Source organism: Oryctolagus cuniculus, chromosome 11 (assembly GCF_964237555.1).
Source record: "Oryctolagus cuniculus chromosome 11, mOryCun1.1, whole genome shotgun sequence".
Taxonomy (NCBI): Eukaryota; Metazoa; Chordata; class Mammalia; order Lagomorpha; family Leporidae; genus Oryctolagus; species Oryctolagus cuniculus.
This window is the reverse complement of record NC_091442.1, coordinates 115,054,166-115,074,785: the sequence shown is the minus strand read 5'-3', so window position 1 is coordinate 115,074,785 and position 20,620 is coordinate 115,054,166. Positions and strand designations below refer to the sequence as shown.

At 62.6% G+C, this 20,620-nt stretch overlaps 1 protein-coding gene across 11 annotated transcripts in view; it reads left to right on the top strand.

The window, feature by feature from the left end:
• The first annotated feature begins 6,403 nt into the window (after positions 1–6,403).
• Positions 6,404–20,620, top strand: part of CSNK1E (casein kinase 1 epsilon) — a 33,280-nt gene continuing 19,063 nt past the window's right edge. For 3 of the 11 annotated variants that reach the window (XM_051845919.2, XM_051845918.2, XM_051845913.2), the window contains exon 1: positions 18,704–18,933. The gene's annotated coding sequence lies outside the window, so the exon portion shown is untranslated. Of the gene's footprint in view, positions 6,534–6,594; positions 6,617–6,845; positions 6,946–18,111; positions 18,133–18,691; positions 18,934–19,996; positions 20,036–20,620 lie in introns of those variants that run through there. The other 8 variants (XM_051845921.2, XM_051845920.2, XM_051845915.2 and 5 more) reach the window with 7 other exon arrangements.

The window sequence follows — 20,620 nt, the reverse complement described above, 5'->3', positions numbered from 1 at the left end:
GGCCAGGTGGGGTCAGGTGACAGGGTCATGGGCCTCACACTCACCCACAGCCGGTGCTGAGCCTGCCCAGGCCTGCTGGAATGTCAGGGAGGGGCCGGAGCTCTGTCACCACGCCACCCTCCTCTTCCTCACACACTCATCCCCACTGAGAAGTTCAAAGCATTTCCTGCTCTGGAGAGGAGGCTGTGTCCTTCCCGACTCTGGCCTTGCCCGCCACTGCCTCGGCCTCCTGTCTCAGACCCCGCTGGGACCCTGCAGCCCTCATCCCTCCCGGCTGGGGGCTCAGAAGGTCCCCCCCATCCCCTGCGCTGAGCCGGGACCCTGCAGCCCTCATCCCTCCTGCCTGGGGGCTCAGAAGGTCCCCCCACCCCCCGCGTGCGCACCAAGGGCCTGGAGTCCCACGCTCCCTCCCCCCAGGCTGTGTGACCTCCGGCAGGGCCCTCTCCCTCTCTGAGCCCAGGACTGCTCTAAGCACAAAGAGAAAGTGCGGGTGCTCTCTGCGGCTCGGGGAGTGTGGCGCTCTGGGGGCGCCGTGTGTGTGGGCACTGGGCACTGGCTGGAATGGCAGCAGGAGGCTGAGTGGTCTTGGGGTGTCACGCCACCCTACCCCTAAAGACCCAAGACAAACATGGCAGCCAGGTGGGGGCAGAAGTGGGGTCCCCAGCCCCGGAATGAGGTCAACTGAACTGAATTCATTCCTGCCCTGGCCCTCGCCACTGCCCAGGGCTGGAACCCAGGTAAGTCGCGGGCTCCCTGTCCCTAAGAAGCCGAGGGTCTGTTGGGGTGATGGCTGGCTGCCCCCGGAGGGGACCGGAAGCCAGATGGGGTGTGGGGGTCCCCGGGCTCCCAGCTCACCCCTGAGCCCGACTTGGGAGAAAGCAGCGTTTGGAATCAGCAGGACAGTGGTGGGAGCCCCGTGTCCCCTAGAACTTTCTAGAAATGTCTCCTTCAGAGAGGAGGGAACCCTAATCCAGAAAGACATGGCTATAGCTCAATCAGAAAAATAGGCCCGTAGATTTTATCACAGAACCAGTTAATTGGATTTCCTTCCAAATCTAGGCCTATTGAGAAAGCCAGACTCCAGAGCCTAAGTTGGAAGCAAACCCCGACGTGGTCCCACGAGCGGGCCCCGACACATCCAGCCCGGGGTCCCTCCAGTCCACAAGTGACCATTCGATGGGCTCAGCCGTTCCTTCTTGAAACGAAGTGTGGTTTAGGCCAACGAGAGCCCACTTTGGGCAGAGGAGCGGAAAGATCGGAACAGGGCTGGCGCCGTTAAGCGAGGAATCCGTCGCCCCTGCTCCCCATCCAGGGTGGCACTGTGTGGCGACAGGGCCAGGGGGAGGGCTGTTGATGCGAATCGGACACCAGCTGCCCCCCACGTCCCCGCCTCGTGAGTCCTCGGTGTCACCCTCTCTCCCTGAGCCCAGTTCCCCCCCATTTAGAAAATAGGGAGACAGCAGCGAAAACTAAATCCAGAAACCCAGCAGAGACCCCCACCCCCAAGGGCTCCTCTGCCCCGCTCCCTCCCCCTGGGCCTGGGGAGACAGGACCCTGCTGCCTCCCTCTCTAAAGAGGATGCGGGCACTTTAAGGGGCTCAGGAAGAAGTCTCCCACCCTCCAGTCCCCTAGTGCCCACTCCCACTCCTGGACATCATCAGAGGCTAGGAGGATGTGCAAGGTGTGTGTGTGGGGGGCAGGGGCCTGTCCACGCCCCTCCCCACCTTTCTCGCACACGCAGCTACAAAGCACAATGTGCCCCCACCCCCCACCCCGTGGCCCCTGCTCACTGCCAAGGCTCTGTGCAGATCTGTGCAGGACGCTCTTCCTTGGCCACGCGCTCGGCGCCGTCACGGTCCGTGTGCGTGGGGGTGCATCCCCCACCAATGGACACAACTTGCTCCCCGCCTCTCCTCTCTCTCTCTCCCTCACCTGCTGCTATGAACAACCCTTCCTGCAGATCCTTCCCCTCCCCTGTGGGTACCCCGGTGGATAAACAGGAGGGCCCGGAACCCCGCAGGGAAGGGCCGGCCGGGGTGGCAGCGGGTTTTGAGAGAGAGGGACGCCACCGTTGTCGCCAGCCTGGTGGTGTGCTCTCCTCTCTCCCTCACAGAGCTGCCTCCGTCCCCCATCCGGGTCTCCCACGGGGGCGGCAGGGACCCAGCGACTTGAGCCATCATGAGTCAGTCCCCAGCCCAGGCACCCCGGGTGCAGGACGTGGCTCTCAGCCACCAGGCCAAGCGTGCCCGGCGCAGCCTGGTCTTCCCCGTGAATGAGGTTTTACCGCATTTCAGAAGATCTCGTACTGCCTTTCCCGCAGACCCTCCCTATGCCTTTATCCTGGAGGGCTGGCAGTGTTCTTGCTGCTCTCTAGGTGTTCTTTATAAATACTGAGGACACGCGTGTTCCAGGGGCACTTTGAATGCGCGCGACCCGGAAGGAGTTTCCGCCGGCTGGAGGTGCATCCCTCCGGAGCTCGGGGGCCTCTCTGGGGGCAGGAGCTGCCGACCCCAGGGCTGTCTCCAGCAGGCAGGGAGCATGCGTGGGTGCAGCGCCCAGGCCTCTCCCGCCGCCCGGCCATCGCCATTCTCAGACCTGGGCCTCTGCTCTAACGAAGTCTGCACACCCTCCCCCACCTGAGGGGGCTGGGCCACACCCTCCCTCGTGCTCCTGCCCCAGGGCAGCATTGGGTCAGGCTGGAGTCTTTGGCCACAGCTCAGATCACACGTCAGGCCTTACCCAGGTGGCAGGCCCATTCCTCTGCCTGGACTGCCCAGGGCAAACTCCTACACATACCTGAAGGCCCCACTGCGTCAGGGAAGATGCCAGGGTGCCCGCCTCCTCCCCTGTGAGGTCTCGGGGCACCTGTCTGCGTCTGTATTTGCCCCAGCACAGCTGTGTTTCACAGTCCCTGTGTCCCCTAGATCTCCTGAGACGAATGACCGGGCGACTCATCAAAGGCAGGGCCCTCACCTTTGTCATCGGAAAAGGGCCATCATGACGCAAGGGGTGCTGGGAGGAGCAGGTGAGTCAGCTCCTGTGAGGCCCGGGTACGGGCCAGGCACACGGGAAGGATGCGGACTGCACATCCGCCCCCGGACCTCGGGCAAAGCCCTGCCTCTGTGCACGCTGGCGGGTGGAAAGTCACAGGCTCCCAACCGTGGAAGACGGCCCAAGTCCTCGGGCCCTGCACCTGTGTGGGAGACCCAGAGGAAGCTCCTTATCCAGCCCTGGTTGTTGTGGTTATCTGGGAAGTGAACCAGCGGATGGAAGACTTCTCTCCTCTCTCTCTCCCTCTCTCTCTCTCCTCCCCCCCCCCCCCCCCCCCAGCTCTGCCTTTCAAGTGAATAGAATCTGAAACCCACAAGGATGCTTTTAGCCAAACCCAGACTGTGGCAACCTTGGTGTGGGTCTCGCTGAGCTGTGAGGAGGGCGGAAGCACAGGCCCGTGTTGTCATCCGTGAACCCTGATGCCATCTGCTGAGAGAGAAGCCAGCCGCAGAAGGCCACAGACACAGGACTGCACCTGCAGGAGGCGCCCAGAACAGGCCGGTGCACGGAGACAGAGCACGACACATGCTCACCCGCGGGGAGCCGCGACTTGGGAGGGCCTGCTGGCCTACAGAGAGAGAGATGTGAGAGATACGCGGAGCAGATCTCGATTCAAACAAACCAACTATAAAAAGACACGAGACATTCCGGACACAATTAGGAGGATTTGAACCCTGACTGAAATTACACGCTCTAATGAAGGGAATGGCCGCGGCTTTGCGCGCGTCCTGACCCAGCCCCTGCCTGCTGGAGGCATTCCCTGAGGGATCCAGGTGACATCTCCGGGTGTTGCCTCCCCTTCCACACACCCCCCCGTATATGGGGGGGCTTGGGAGGGGCCCCCACCCCTGCCAGGCCAACCTCACAACCAGACAGAGACAGCAGGACAGGCAGGATCTGGGCCGCCAGCATCACGCAGGGGCCTGATACGCAGGCCAGGCCCGGGATAACTGTGCGGCAAGAACGCCAGATGGCCAGCCAGCTGCCCTCCTGGGGGACAGCGCAGAGACCGCCGGGCCTCCAGCCGCGCCGCAGCGAGTAGACCCACGGACGTGGCTGCTGGGAGCCCCCGCCGGCCACTGCTCAGCCCCAGGACATGGCCAGTGACGGCAAGCACACCAGGGGACCGGGCCCTCAGCCCCACAGTGGACGTCACCGTGGTGCAGGCAGTGCGGTGCTTCCTGCTTCCAAAGGCGTGAAGCCGGCACACAGCTCAGCTGTGCCCTGACGAGGCACAGGTGTTGGGCTTCGGGGCCCCCTGAGCGGCTACAGCAGCCCCCCTCTGTCTCCCACCATCTCAAGAAAAGCTGGGGTTCCCCGTTTTACAATGGGGGAGACCAACGCACAAGCGTGGAAGCGTTGACCTTGGGTGCGGGCGGCACAGGTTCACTGTCCACAATAAAAAGTGAAGCGTAAATGCATTGCCTTCCGTTTCTTCTTCCCATTTTACTGGCTTTCCCAACTGTCCACAGAACACGCGTGCACACACACACACACACACACGCACGCACACGGCTTTCATCACCAGAACCTATCGATGCCATGAAACTAGCGGGGCCGACGCTGCTGACTCCCAGTGGGAAGCCCCGCTCTTCCTGAGGCCTGGCTCTCGGGCAGCACCACCCTCGCAGGCCCCGGGGTGGGCAGGAGGGGCTCCCCTGGGTGGGCAGGAAGAGGCTGTGCTGGGACTCCTTCCGCCACACCCCACCGCCTCCCCTTGTCCCAGTCCTCAGCTCCCTTCAGCCCAGTGGAGGCTGGTGACCTTTTTAAAAATTTTTTTTTTAATTTTAAAAGAAGATTGATTGATTTGAAAGGCAGTTACAGAGAGAGAAAGAGAGAGAGAAAGAGGTCTTCCATCCACTGGTTCGTCCCTCAAATGGCCACAACAGCTGGAGCTGGGCCAGGCTGAAGCCAGGAGCCAGGAGCTTCTTCCGGGTCTCCCACGTGGGTGCAGGGCCCCAAGCACCTGGGCCATCCTCCACTGCTGGGAGCTGGACTGGACATGGGGTGCCAGGGTCGCAGGCAGCAGCTTAACCCACTGTGCCAGGACGCCTGCCCCTGGTGGCCCTCGAATCAGGAGCGTCCAGGGCGCCCTTGGCCTTGGCACGGAGCGGCCTCCCTGTCTCTGTTCTTTCTCACACTTGATCACCCAGGGCTCCACTTCCCATGGACCAGGAGAACCGGCAGTCCCAGCCCAGGGCTACTGCTAGGACTGGGAGAGGGGCCTCCCCGGACCACGCCCGGTGCTCAGACAGTAGGCATGTGTTCATGTGTTAAGAAATGAAGGCACTCTCTGAAAGCGCTGCGAGCCCACTGGATGTTGAAAACACAACAAACCCGGCTCAACGGCGCACTTCCACGTGCCGCCTCGCAGGCAGGGGCGCAGCAAGCTGTCTTTCCCGGCTCGGCCCTGGGCGTAAGCCTGTTTTCTCCTGAGCACCAGTGCAATCCCTGCATGTGGACCGTGAGAGAGACAGAGAGAAAGGTCTTCCTTTTTCCATTGGTTCACCCCCAATGGCCACTGCGGCCAGCGTGCTGTGGCCGGCGCACCGCGCTGATCCAATGGCAGGAGCCAGGTGCTTCTTCTGGTCTCCCATGGGGTGCAGGGCCCAAGCACTTGGGCCATCCTCCACTGCACTCCCTGGCCACAACAGAGAGCTGGCCTGGAAGAGGGGCAACCGGGACAGAATCCGGCGCCCCGACCGGCACTAGAACCCGGGGTGCCGGCGCCGCAGGGGGAGGATTAGCCTAGTGAGCCGCGGCGCCGGCCGCTTATGTTCTCCTAATAGGATAAACTATTTCTGGGGCCAGTGCTGTGGCTCACCAGGCTAAAGCCGCAGCCTGCAGTGCCAGCATCCTATCTGGGCGCTGGCTGGTTCAAGTCCCGGCTGCTCCACTTGTGATCCAGCTCCTGCTAATGTGCCTGGGAAAGCAGCAAAGGAGGACCTAAGTCCTTGGGCCCCTGCACCCGTATGGGAGATGAAGAAGCTCCTGGCTGCAGACTGGCCAAGCTCCGGCCATTGCAGCCATTTGGGGAGTGAACCAGCAGATGCAAGACCTCTCTCTCTCTCTCTCTCTCTCTCTCTCTGTAACTCTGCCATTCAAATAAATAAATAAATAAATAAATCTTCAGCATAATAAAGTACTTCCTTGTATGGTTATAAGCTACGCGCATGCCTGGTGCTGTTGTGTAGTATTCCATTGTGCACCCACGCTGCTAGCCAGTCCCCATTGTTGGGTGTTCTGAGTGGCTCCGTCACACAGAACGCTGCATTGAGCATGTGTTCTGGGTGACTTCATCACGGTAGGTTTCCTGGAACGGAGTTGCTAAGGCAAACACGTGTTTCAAGTTCTCGGGTAGTTAAACCTTTCGGAAGCCGGGGCTTTTGTCTGCCACCACGAGCACCCGGGCACTTTAAACAAAGAACCTGGCCGGAGGGGAACCAGCTCTCCGAGGAGAGTCCGCGGTTTCCTGAGCACAGGTGCCCTGCCCTGAGACAACGGGGCGCGACCACCCGGGGCCCCTCACCCCGCGCCGGCGGCGTCCCAGGCTCCTGCGTTCTTTGTAAGCCGGCGCGGGGTTGGGCCGGGCATTCCGCCTCTTTTTCGGATTCCTGTCCTGTCCGCCCAGCCCGGAGGGTGGCTTTGGCAGGCACAGCTGCGGCCGGGGAGCCCACGCGGGGCGTGCGTGAGGGCAGAAGAGTCCCCGCACCTCACCCCGCAAGCACGAGAACCACGAATCCCCCGGGGCCGGGAAGCCGGGGCGGGGCCGGGAGGTGACGTCACGGCCCCGCCCCCGGCCGGCTCCCTCCTCCTGGCTCGCGTCTCCCTAGCCGTAGTCCTCACCTGGAGAGACAGGTGTGCGCGTCTCGGAGGCCGACCCGCAAGTGTCAGGTGAACGCCAGCCGGAGCCGGGGCAGGGGCTGGGAGCGGGGCGGGGGCGGGGGGCCTCAGCTAGCTCTGACCTGGAGCGGGGAGGGGGAAGAAGCCGCTGGGGTCCCTCGGGGGCGGGGGGCGCAGATGCTTTCTGTCCAGTGGTTATCGCGGCCCCGCTGTGCTGAAACTGCAGATCTGGGGTGGGGTGGGGTGGGTGGGGGGCTGGAAGGAGAGGGAGCTGAGGAGAAAGCTGCGGGGTGCCCGGTGTTTGGACCAGAAATGTAGCATCAGGATCTTTGCACAGTGTCTCTGCTCTGCCGCAAAAGTAGTGCGCGCTGATTGGCTGCCTGATGGACAGAGAAAAGTAGGACCGAGCCCGCCGACGGTGCTAAGCGCCGAGGACACCAGTGGGGATGCCTGTGTGTTTGTGTGTTCCCGTCCAGCCTTTTTTCCACGCACGACCCTTCTCCCGTAGTTTTCTCCCACGGTGTTTACAGTTCTTTATGTCCTGCGCTTCCTCTCCAACATTGTGTCATTAGCATTTTGGGGTGTTGGGATTAGTCATCGAGCAGGTGTAGTCATTCTTTTTAATGGCTGTAGTGTTACACTGGAGGGGTTGGCTGGAGCTGGGGCCCTGACCGAGACAAGGAGGCCATGACCGAGGGCAAACAGGGGCTCGGGCTGGCCGGGGCCTCTCCCGCCAGCATGGAGATGCGGGAAGAGACTTCTCTCTCCACACATCAGCTTCCACGTCTGGGAAGTGGGCACGTAAAGCAACTTCCCCAGGGTGTTGTGAGGATAGGAGGAGCTAATTTAAAGTAGAGTCTCTGCCTCCTCTCACTCGCACACACGTCTGGCAGGGAAAGGGGGCACGTGTGTGTGGGTTTAAAGGAGGGACTGGAACCAGGTGACGCTGCTTCGAGGCCACAGGTGGGGGTGGGGCTGGGGCGAGGGGGAGGGGGAGGGGGCCGAGCTCCAGGAAGCCCCAGGTGGCAGGAAGGAGCCAACGGGTGGCAGAGACCCCGGTCTGCTCTACACGGGCCAGGCACAGACAGAGCCCCCCGGGCAGGGCTGGGATCTCCAGGCCCCCGGCTGGGTTCAGCCCTTGGGACAGGCTTCGGAAGAATTCAGAGAGAGCAGATGGGTGGGGCTTGGCTGTGAACTCCTCGTGCAGGCGAGGGAACGGACGCTCAGAGGACAGAAGATTTGTTCAGGGCCATGCGCGGAGCAGAAGTAGGTTTGGACCCCGGAGTCCGAGGTCCCCAGGGGCCTCGATTCCAGAGCACCCCGGAGGAGGCAGGCAGAGGCGGGTCCGGGCTGAGTCATCCGCCGCACGTGGACCAAGCCGAGGGCAGCTCCTCTGTTCCTGGAGCCTCCGTGTCCTCACCTGCGAATTGGGGATAATGACTTCCTGTCCACGGACGGCGAGCCTGGCCCTCCTCCCGCCTCCAGGGGCCTGTCCAGTCCGTCTCTGGCCAGACACCCTCCACCCTGACCCCTCGGCTTCTCACTGCCTGGCCATCTTCAGAGGGGGGCCTGGGTGTGTGTCAGCTGAACCTAGCCTGAGGCCGCAGCTCGGCTGGGGGAGCCTTGTCTCTGCCTCTAGTGTGCGCCCACAGTGTGCGACTCGGTGTGGGGGATGGGCTCTGGGACCTGGTGGGAGTTCTGGGTGTTGGGGCAACACGATGTGGCTTCCCCAGCCGCAGCCCCAGCCCCAGCCCCAGCCCCAGGCCACCTCCCTCTGCCTGACTTCTAGCTCCAGGGCGGTGATCAGGGTGTGGGGTCTCTGCCAATGCAACAGAGTAGGGGCAGCTAGCTCCTGAGTCCCAGAAATTCAGAGGTGGTCAGTGCAGGGTCAGGGTGACAGTCCCAGGACCCGGAATCAAGGCTCTGCCCTGGGCCTGGGAAGTGAGGCTCCGTGCTGTTCCCACGCCTCTACCGCTTGCCCTTCGAGATCTGACAACCCCTCCCTGGGAGCCCTATTTCTCAGCCTCTTGTTCTGAGTGCGCGCAAGGAATACTGTGAAATGGGTACATGACTCTTTTACAGATGGTGAAACTGAGGCCCAGAGAGCTAGCGTGAGCTGCCCTAGTGGTGTAAGGATTCGACAGCCTCCCTCCAGGCCCCCTCTGTTACCACCCTGGGACGCCTCTTTAGCCGAAGTCAGTGTCTGGTTCGCCACATGCCTGGGTTTTCGGTGCACGTCCGTGTTGCCTCTGCCCGGGCATCGGTGTTTTCCGGGAGAGTCCCCGAGTGCCGGGGTCAGCTGGCAGCCCCGTCTCTGCCTAGTCCCTGACTCGGCTTGCACTGGTTCACAAGGACCTGGTCTGGGGCCTGGGGATCCTGGAGGAGGTGAGCGCTGCCAGGGCAGGCCCCACGGGCATCTCCTCTCCGCGCTCCCGCAGGGCTCTGCTCCCCTAACTGAACCGCTGGTGACAGCCCCCACTGTCCGCGTGCCAGGCTCTGGGCTACAGCTTCGTGCACCTCATCTTCCGATCCGCATGGAGTGGCTGCTGTCTCCACCCCCATTTCTCCTTTCATGCTTGTTTACTTACTTCCATTTTTATCTGGAAGGCAGAGAGACAGAGACACAGATCTTCCATCCACTGCAACAGCCAGGAGCCCACGACTCCTCCAGGTCTCACGTGGGTGACAGGGACCCCACACTCTAGCCGTCACCTGCTGCTTCCCAGGTGTACATTAACAGGAAGCTGGATCAGAAGTGGAGCTGGGACTCGAACCCAGGTGTCCCGGGTGGAGCTGTACCCACTGTGCAGCAGTGCCTACCCCGACCGGCCCATTTCTGAGATGAGAAAACTGAGGTTGAGGAAGGGTTCCGTAAGCTCGCCCAGCCGCCACCGGCCTGGAGTGAGAGTAGCTGATCAAGGAGGGAATGAGCGTGCTGCAGCCTGGTCTTTCCCGGGGGTCTCCCACTGCCCTACAAGGTGCACCCTCTGATAAAACAGGGCCCGGCATGCGCTCCGCAGTCACAGACGCGCTTGCTGGCTTGCCTGTAACTCAGGAGTATCCAGATCTCTGTAGGAGAGTGTGCGCTATAAAGGAGAGATGAAAACCACGGAGTACAAACCCCCACTGTTTCCTCCCCACAGCCCACGGGGTCGCTGGGTGAACTCGATGGGGTGCGGGCATTCACTTGGAGACAGCCACGCTGGCTGCTTCCCGTGGGCCGTCCTGAAGGCGGAGGGAGACTGAGGCAGGACGGGGCTCCGGGGTGGGGTGCTCCCCAGCCTTTCTGACCATGAGGTTGGATTCTCTGAGGCTCTCCGGGTCTCTCCCTGTAGAGCAGGTGGGGCGATCTCCAGCCGTGGAACTAGACAAGCCCCAGGGATAAGTGCCCCGCGCCGAGCTGGCACTTCGTCCCAAACCCCGAGCTGTCAGCTGCCTGGGGTTGGGACGCCCTGCCCGCCTTCTCCCTCCCCAACAACCTGCTCTCCCAATGGAGGTGATCCTGGGGGCCATCTGGCAGGCTCCCCACGTGGCCCCTGCAACCCCAAGTCTCTGGGGTTCACCTGCTTGCTCAGGTCGTCCCTTCCCACCCCTTTCATCCCCTCCATGTTCAAATTCACCCCCCCCACCTCCTCTCACCCACCCAGGGGCATCTCCCAGCTTTCTGTGTGGTCAGGGCTTGGGGGCAGTCTGGTGGTTGTCCACACTGGGGGACTGATCCGATGGTGAATCCACATAGCCCCTCACATACAGTTAGCCACCAGTGTGCCCCTCATAGAACACCTGGAAGAGGGGGAAGGGGGTCTCCTGGGTCCCGTGGCCTGTCCCGTGGCCCTCACCGTCCAGTGGGTTCTTTCTAGTATTGCCCATATGTGGTCTGTCTTGTGTATACCCACGCAGGAATCAGATTATCCTCTCGGGCTCTGCGAGCAGTTGGCATTGGGAAACAGTGGCAGAGGGCCACGTGACATGGCAAGGAGAAGAGGGTGAACCGCACCAGCCCTGTGGAGCCGAGGACTGCTGTTGTGGGCCTCGGGATTGGTAGCCGCCGCAAGCAGCCTTGTTCCGTGGCCCGGCTGAGCGGTTGTGTGTCCCCGGGATGGTGAGCCCCACTTCCTGGAGGGTGGGAGGAGCAAGCTGGGGAGCAGAAGTGGCTCTTGGGATGAGCAGAGGGGTCCGATGTGCCCAGAGGGCTGGGAGGCGACAGACAGGCAGGGCTGAGCTGGGAGCAGGGCAGGGGGCCTTTGGGGAGAAGGGGTTGCTTGGTGCTCCCTGTGCGCCAGGGAAGCCAGCGGTGTAGGTGATCCCGAGAGGGGTCCGCGTGCCTCCAGCCGACCTGGAGCAGGGGGCACAGGGTGGAGAGGGGCCACAGGACAAGCCTGTTCCCGAGAGAGGGCTGCTAGGCCAGCTGTGGCCCAGGGATGGACAGCGCCAGCCCCTGCCTCTGCCCACCATGGCGCATGGCACAGTATTCCCCACTGGATGTCCGAGGAGGAGTGCCGTCTCTTGGAGCTTACGTTCAAGGGCATTCAAGGTGAAGCAGCTAATGTTTTCAACCGGTCTAAGTGGCACAGAGGAACAGCCTCCCAGGTAGAGAAGGACCAAGGGAGAGGAAGCTCACCTGCAACTGCGTGACCAAGGAACCCCGGGGAGGAAGTGGCTTCTGACTTGTGTCCTGAGCCACGAGTAGGCAGCAGCCCTTGAGGATCTGGGGGGTGGAGGGGACAGCCAGTGCAAAGGCCCTGAGGTCTGAGGACATGACAGAAGACCAGTGAGTGGGGGGAGTGAGGTCTGGGCAGGCAGGGGCCAGAGTGTAGCAGGCCCTGGGAGAGGATGTGGGTTTTATGGCAAGAGAAGGAGCCGAGGTTGTGTTTTCAGTAGCCAAGGACATGGTCTTGATCCACAGGCCACTGTGGTGTCCAAGAGAAAGACACACCTGGCACGGGGGTCGGGGGGACTGGGAGGTAGAGCTGACCGGAACCACTCGCATAACCCTCCCCACTGAGCCTAGATTTGCGTGACTTCAGACGCCTTTTCAACACAGTGCCTTGGACCCGGATCTCAGCCCCCGGTTTCCCTGGGCCTACCCTGAACGGCTCTAGGTAGCACCACAAACAGCCCCCAGAAGGGTCCCGCTGGACTCAAGCCCAGGCTCTGGGGCCCCGTCCTGAGCCTGGAGGAGGAGGGAGGGGCCGCCACGGGGGCTGACCCGACCGGGCATGGCCCTGTGCTGAGGTCACCTGCAGGGAGACGCCAGGCTGTGGCACTGCCTTGGGCACAGTCAGGGGTGGGGGGACCCTCATGGAAGTTGAGACAAGGAGCCGAGGCCTTGCTGGGCATGGCGAGGAGAGGGGAGCTGACGGGGCAGCATCTTCTGGCTGGTGGGGCCTGGGTCTGCTGACCGCTGACCTCAGGGGTCTGGGAGAGATGTGAGCAGCACCTGAGGTGGGGAGGACCCCGGAAAGTTTTCTGCAGGGGCCCCTGAGGAGCGAGACCGAGACGAGCAAGGCTGGTGGCTCCCCGGGGCCCAGCTAGGTCTGAGACTCCAGCCCACCTGCTGCAGTGGGGGAAGGGGGAGGCTGGGGATCCAAGTCCCAGCAGGAGCCCGGCCCAGGGCCGCTCTGTTCCCCACAAGAGGACGGGCCAGCGCCTTCCCTTGCTCAGGGATGCCGCTGCACTGCTGTGTTTGTGCATTCAATTTTTTTGTTGTTGTTTTGAAGATTTATTTTATTTATTTGAAAGTCAGAGTTACGCAGAGAGAGAAGGAAAGGTAGAGAGAGAAAAATCTTCCATCTGCTGGTTCACTTCCCAGATGGCCACAACGGCCGGAGCTGCACCAATCTGAAGCCAGGAGCCAGGAGCTTCCTCCAGGTCTCCCATGCGGGTACAGGGGCCCAAGCACTTGGGCCATCTTCCACTGCTTTCCCAGGCCACAGCAGAGAGCTGGATGGGAAGTGCAGCTGCCAGGACTCGAACCAGTGCCCACATCATGGGATCCCAGCTCTGTAGGCAGTGGCTTTACCCACTATGCCACAGCACCAGCCCTTGTGCATTCATTTTTTTATTTGACAGGTAGAGTTATAGACAGTGAGAGAGAGAGAGACAGAGAGAAAGGTCTTCCTTCCGTTGGTTCACTACCCAAATGGCCGCTATGGCTGGCACTGCGCCAATCCGAAGCCAGGAGCCTGGAGCTTCTTCCTGGTCTCCCACACGGGTGCAGGGCCCAAGCACTTGGGCCATCCTCCACTGCACTCCCGGGCCACAGCAGAGAGCTGGACTGGAAGAGGAGCAGCTGGGACTAGAACCCGGCGCCCATATGGGATGCGGTGCCGCAGGTGGAGGATTAACCAAGTGAGCCACGGCGCCGGCTGTGCATTTAATTTTTAAAAAAGATTTATTTATTAATTTAAAAGAGTTACAGAGAGAGATCTTCAATTCCCTGAATGGCCACAAGAACCGGGGCTGCGCCAGGCAGAGGCCAGGAGCCAGGAGCTTCATCCAGGTGTCCCACACGGGTGCAGGAGCCCAAGCACTTGGGCCGTCCTCTGCTGCTTTCCCAGGCCATCAGCAGGGAGCTGGATCGGAAGTGCAACAGCCAGGACTCAAACCAGTGTCCTTATGGGATGCTGGCATTGCAGGCAGCGGCTTTACCAGGTACAATGCTGGCTCCCAGAATTTTTTTTTTTTTTAAGATTGATTGATTTAGGCCGGCGCTGCGGCTCACTAGGCTAATCCTCCGCCTAGCGGTGCCGGCACACCGGGTTCTAGTCCCGGTCGGGACACCGTATTCTGTCCCGATTGCCCCTCTTCCAGGCCAGCTCTCTGCTGTGGCCCAGGAGGGCAGTGGAGGATGGCCCAAGTGCTTGGGCCCTGCACCCCATGGGAGACCAGGAGAAGCACCTGGCTCCTGCCATTGGATCAGCGCGGTGCGCCGGCCGCAGTGCGCCGGCCGCGGCGGCCATTGGAGGGTGAACCAACGGCAAAGGAAGACCTTTCTCTCTGTCTCTCTCTCTCACTGTCCACTCTGCCTGTCAAAAATAAAAAAAAAAAAAAGAAAAAATGAAAAAAGATTGATTGATTTAAAAGGCAGAATTACAGAGTGAGGTGGAGGGGCAGAGAAAGAGAGATCTTCCAATCTCTCCATCTTTCCCTCTCTAATGGCCCTGATGGCTGGGGCTGGACCAGGCCAAAGCCAGGAGCCCACATCTCTCATCTGGGTCTCCCACATGGATCCAGGTGCCCACGCACCTGGGCCATCTTCTACGGCTTTCCTCGGAGCATTAGTAGGGAGCTGGAGCTGAAGCAGAGCAGCCAAAACTCGCTGGAACTGGCGTTTGTATTGTGTCTCAGACAGCGACTTAACCCACTGGTCCACACCGCCAGCTCGTGTGTGCGTTCTCACTTGCATCATCCCCATTTTACAAGCAAGGGTCAGAGGGTTTCAGGAACTTGGCTGGTATCACACAGTTAAAAAGGGGCAGAAGGGCCGGCACTGTGGCGTAGCCGGTGAGGACGTTGCCTGCAGCACCGGCATCCCATATGGGTGCAGGTTCGAGTCCCGGATGTTCCACTTCCAATCCAGCTCCCTGCTAATGTGCCTGGGAAAAGCAGCAGAAGATGGCCCAAGTGCTTGGGCCTGAGCCGTCCATATGGGAGACCTTGATGAAGCTCTTGGCTTGGGCCTGGCCCAGTGCTGGCCATTGCAACCACCTGGGGAGTGAACCAGCAGATGGAAGACACCCCCCCCCCCCGTGAATAAATAAATAAGTAAATCTTTATAAAAAAAAAAAAGTGGCAGAGTCAGCATTTGAAGCCGGCTGCTTTGCCATGGCGGGCCTCCCGCCACCCGGCCATAGTCCTTCCCCTGCCCAGGCCTCCGTCTCTGGGTCTGTAGGGCAATGGCGCAGAGCAACAGAGCGCCAAGGACCTGCAGCTGTCCTGCAGTCCGGACTTGCGTCCAGGAGAGGGGGGGAGGGAGGGGGCTGGGGGCTTGCTGGGGCCACGTCCTCTACCTGCCTCCTGGGAGGGTGGCTGTGAGCCCTGAATGAGTGCAGGCAGGGGGCTGTCTCTTTGCAGCCCATTCACTCACACACTCAGCAAATACTTGTGAGAAGCCTCCTGGGTGCCAGACTCTATTCTAGATATTGGCCACACAGTGGTGCCCAGAATAGCATCAACTGCCTGCCTCCCTGCAGTTTTGTCCTTTAAGTGGGGGACACAGACAAGAAAGTCCTAAAGTGCCTTACGGGGTGCCTGAGAGCGCGCGAGAGCCAGCGGAACAGTGAGGCAGAGAAGGGGAGAGGCAGGCCCTGGGGGCTCGGAGGTGTTTTTTGGCTTTAATATTTATTTTATTTATTTGAAAAGCAGGGTTACAGAGAGAGAGGGAGAGGCCCAGAGAGAAAGGGATCCTCCACCCACCTGTTCATTCCCCAAAGGGCCACAAGGCTCAGGGCTGGGTCAGGCAGAAGCCAGGAACCAGGAGTGTCTGAATCTCCCGCGGGATGGCAGGGCCCCACGCACTCGGCGGCCTTCCCAGGCGCGGTAGCAGGGAGAAGGATCAGAAGCGGAGCCGTGCGGGGTGCTGGTGTCTCACGGGGCCATGACACAGGCCCCGGGTGGGTGGGTGGGGGAGGTAAGGATTTCTAATCAGGACACAGGAAGCCCTCCCTGGGAAGGCCCTGGGAGCCAGGACCCAGAGCCCTGCCAGGCCGTGTGGCTCCCAGGTGGAGCCTGCAGCTGCACTCACTCCGGTGAGACACTGCGCTGTCTCCTGATTAGAAATCCTTACCTCCCCCACCCACCCACCCACCCACCCGGGGCCTGTGGCCCCATGAGACACCAGCACCCCGCACGGCTCCGCTTCTGATCCTTCTCCCTGCTGTCGCGCCTGGGAAGGCCGCCGAGTGCTTGGGGCCCTGCCGTCCCATGGGAGACGCAGGAGTTTGCAGGCGGTGAGCAGGAGCGAGGCTTGCGGGAGCAGAGGTGAGGGTTGAGGGGCAGATCCTCAGATCCTGCAGGGGGCGAGCGGACTCAGACTCCCGCAGGGGTGCTGACACCGTCTCCCCTCACCCATTTCCTCCGCGGCCCTGTCATCACTGGCTGGCAGTTCCGGGGCAGTCCATGGGCCCCCAGCCCCATGCCTTGGGGTGCTGCGGGCTCTCAGGGGACTCTGAAGATGGCAAACAGGTACAAAACGTCAGGTTGGCAGGCGCTAGAAAGCTGTTCCTCTCCCTCCCACCCAGTGCTGTGGCGGGGTGTTGGGGTGGGTCTATGCCTGGAGCTCCAGCCTGGTTACCTCTTCTGGGAGGAAGCAGGTGTGTATGTGTGTGTGTGTGTGTGTGCGCGTGCGTGCGTGCGTGTGTGCAAGTGGCAAGGGGGTGGGAGGCTGGGGGACTGCGGCTGGCCACACCTTGCTTTGCGGTGGGGGGTTGGAGCTGTTATTTTGGTGGCGCAGCGGGCTAAGCCGCCTGTTGCTGACACTGGCATCCGTGTCAGAGTGGCTGCTGGACATCCGACCCGTTTCCCTGCTAATGTGCCTGGGAGGGTGGCAGGTGATGGCGCGGGGACTACTCACGTGGGAGACCCCAGTGGGCTTCCTGTCTCCTGGTTTTGTCCTGGCCCACTGCTGGCTGTGTGAACATTTGGGGAGTGAACCCATGGATGAAAGATCTTTCTCTCCCTGTCTTTCTGTCCCTCGTCCTCTTGAATAAACACATCTTTCAGGAAAAGTAAACTTGGGGGTTAAGTCCGGGAGGAAGCATTGAGGATCAGGTTGGAGAGAGAAGCCAGGCCTGGGGCTGCTGGCACATGGTGAAGGGGCCTCTTGCTTTGATGGGTCTCCTGTCCGCTCTGCATCACCCCTTGCTTCCCCTGGAAGCTAACCTGCAAAGCTGGGAAAACAAAAAACCCATTTTTTTTTGAAAGGCAGACACACAGAGAGATCTTGCACCTGCTGGTTCACTCCCCCAATGCCCTCTCAACAGCCAGGGCTTGTCCAGGCCAAAGCCAGGAGCCAGCAGCTCCATCCGGATCTCTCACGTGGGCGGCAGGGACCCCAGTACTTGGGCCGTCACCTGCTGCCTCCCAGGGGGTGCATTAGCGGTAGGGCGACTCCAACCCAGGGACTCCAATAAAGGGTGCCGGTGACAGAGCCACTGCACCAAGTGCCTGCCACACCTGCCCCCGCTGAGCTCTTCAGAAAGATCCATGGCCAGGTAGTGGACAGGAAGAGGACTTGGGCCCACAACCGCCAAGGGGGTGAGGAGACGCCTCTGAGGGTCCAGGAACTCTGGGCTTCTTAGCTGGCTCTGTGGGCAACCGGGAGGCCCAGGGGCCTACCGCGTCCAGGGCCCCTGCTGAGTAGTGGGGAGGTGGGGCATGGCTGTAAGCGTCGGGTGCCTGGAAGCTGCAGACCCATGAGGGCTGGGGTGGGGCGGGGGAGGTGTCCAGGCTCCTCCAGGTTTGGGGCTTGCAGGAGTTACCTGTGCCCGTAGGCAGCTGCTGGGAGGAGCCTGGTTCGCTGTAGGGCACAGGAAAGAGAAGGATGCCCTAACAGCCTGTTGGCAGGAAGTGATGCAGAGAATGCCTGTCCCAGGGCTGGGCCCTTTGCTGGCACCCAAGAAGAGTAGGGTCTGGGCTGCTCCGAGAGGCCAGGGCCCTGCTGCCCGGGCTGCTGCTCAGGCCGGCCAGGCAGGGGCCAGGTTGACCACGGCGGGCCTCACTCTCCTCCTCCAGGGAGTGGGCTCCTGAGAGACTTGGCTTCCTGGGAGCCACTGGGAGAACAGGCCTGGCTTGTGCAGCTGTGTGTTCCTGCCTGGGCCACCGTCTCCTGACCTGGGAAAGGACCCGATCAGCCAGGCTCCGGGCAGTTTGGCCAGCGTGTGACTAAGGCCCTGAGGCTCGAGGGTAGATGCGCCCATTATGGAAGTGACTCTTCCCAGGGCCCAGCGCTTCCGGATGGCACGCGGGGCACTGGGGCGTTCTGTGTGTTCACGGCTGCCGTCCTGTGTGTGTGAGAGCCTGGGTGTGTCACTGACGTGAAGCTTTGCATGGCACAGTGTAAATATCATTGTTTTAATAACCCGTGCTGGACCCTTTCATCGAAGCCGCGGAAGCCTTAATTAATTCTCCTGGCGACCCGGGGGAGGGCACTTCTTCCCAGGGCCAGGTGGGAAGACTTGGTGAGGTGTGCACCTGACTCCAGGGTGATGGCGCTGTGTGCCGTCGCTCATTCAACAGGTGAGCGGAGCTCGGTCAGGATCTGCCCTCTGCCCAGCGCGGCTCGAGCTGCAGGGCAGAAGGGAAAGCTCTTGGCGCTGAGTCTTCCGTGGCTGGAGAGGGCGAGAAGGCAAGGCTGCCTGCCCGGGCCTTTTGTCAACGCCCCTCCCACCCCCACTGTCTCTGCAGCACCCAGAGGCCGCAGGGAGGGAGCCCCCAGCTCCCCAGAGCGCGAGCACCCGCAGGGCAGCCAGGAGCGGGGCCACCAAAGCCCCGGCCCCACCCCGCCCTCCCGGCTGGGCCCCGGCCGGCCGTCTGGGTGTCGGTGTCCATCTTTGCTCCCCGACACCCCCCTCCCCCGCCGCGGACGCCTGCGTCCCAGGCAGGGCTCCCCCGGGGGCGGCGGGCACTGCGTCTCCCCGGCCGCGCCACCCCCACCCCCGCCCCCCGCGTCCTCGGACTCCGGCGCGCGGGCCCTTTAAATCCTCCGGGGCGGCGGCGGGCCGGGGATGACATCAGCGGGCGGGCCCGGGGCTCAATGGGAGCCGGCGGGCGCGCGCCGGGCGGGAGCGCGCGAGCCGGCGGCGGGGGCGGGCGGGCAGGCGGGCCGGGCAGAGGGCGGCGGCGGCGGCGGCGGCGGCGGCCAGAGCTCGGAGCCAGAGCCCGGCCGGGCCGAGCGGAGCGGAGCGCGGCGGCGGCGGGGCCGGGAGAGGCTGGCGCGCCGGGCGGCTCCGCGAATCCTCCGGCATCCGCCCCGGCGGGCCGCCCCCGCCCGCGGCAGCCCCCCGAGCAGCGGCCCGGCACCGGCGCCTTCCCGGCGGGGTGAGTATGGGGGGTCGGCGGGCCCGCGGCGGGGCGCAAGCCCGGGGGGAATCGGGGCTCCCCCGCCTCTTTGTTTTTGCCGGGAGAGGGCGGCGGACACGCGCGTCCGCGCCGGCTGTGGGGGGCGGCCCGCTCGGCCGGGCGAGGACAAAGGCGCGGCCGGGGCCGGGTGGGGGGGCGGCTGTTATTTTTCGGGCCGGCCCCCGCCTGCCCCGGCGGGTGCCCTCGAGGCCCGCGGCGGCCACCCCGGCTGCGGTCGGGGGCGCCGAGGGCGGGGCCCGGCGCCGGGGCGCCGGGGCGCGGGTGGCCGGGACCGGGGTCAGCTAGGCCGCGGGGCGAGCGGTCGCCGGGCCCGCGGCCGCGTCCTCCTTTGTGGAGGGAGCCGGGCTGGAAGGGGACCGCGGGCCCCGGCGCCTCGGAACGGCCAGCGGCCGAGCGGGGTGGGCCCCGCCTCAACTTTCCCCCGAGTTGTGTCGCCGCGGGGAGGGAGCGGGGACGCCCGGTGTCCGGGATGCGCCCTCCGCCCGATTTCGACGCCCCAGCGAGAGGCCCGTGCGCCGTGCGGGTTGTAGTTTTCTGCTTTTTTTTTTTTTCTTTTTTTTCTTTTTTTAACCAGCTGAAACTCCTGAATCTTCGATTTGTGTTTTTTGTGTTTTTTTGTTTGCCTTTTTTTTTTTCCTTACTTTCTCTCCCCACCCTCGCGGGAGAAGCCCAGAGAACTGGGAAGTCTCTCCCTTTCGTGAATGAAGCTGTCTGCCCGCCTCTGGGAGGCAGCCCTCCCTGGGGCCGTGGCCCCCGTGGGGTGGGGGTGCCCCCCCGGGGGCCTGGCTGGAGGCTCCGAGCAGTCCCAGGGGCCCGCTGATCCGGGTTGTTGCTGCCGGAGTCCCCGCTCTGCAGGCGGCCCCAGCCAGGGCAGAGGGGCTGGGGGTCATGTGCAGTGTATTTACGTAAGACACCCAGACAGAGGGCTCGGTATTTATGTAACCCGCGTGGGTATTTATGTAATATAGGATGCGGATATATTTCTGTTCCTCTCCTAACCTGCGGCTTTCCTGGCTCAGTGCGTGGTCTCTGAGTTGGCATTGGTGGAGGATGGACTGGGGTGAGGAGGAGGAGGGAGTGTTTGCGCGGGGTGGGGGGGTTGGGGGACGCGTGTACACCCATGCCCCCCTTGGGAGCAGGGCCCCCGTGTGCCTGGTTTCCTATCTTCCCTTGGTGTGTACACACTCGGGAAGCTGGGCGCTGTGTGTGGGGGAGCAGCGTTCTGTACGGGTGCGCTGCTGGCAGCCGCGCACCTCGGCTGGGCCGGCCAGGCTGTGGGCAGAGGCCCTTGATTGAGAGCCCAGAGTGTGGCTGGCACAGGATGGAGGCTTTTTCTTGTGGCTGTTGGAGAAGCGCTCGTGGTGGCTCCCTGGAGCCAGGTGCCAAGGCTGGGGTGTCCCCTCGGGCCGGTCTGACCCCGGGCTCAGCTGGGGTGTCCCCTCGGGCCGGTCTGACGCAGGGCAGGAGTCACTCGCGTCTTCCTTACTCTGTTGGCCTGGCTGCTGGGGGCACCCTTGCCGTGGGGTGGGGCAGACCCTCGCCAGCACAGGCACAGCTGCTTCTTGTTTGTGAGGGTGGAAGCCACAGGATCCCTGACTGGTCCTGGGCGGCGCTGGGCCCGAGTCCCTGGCCTGCTGGCTGTCCC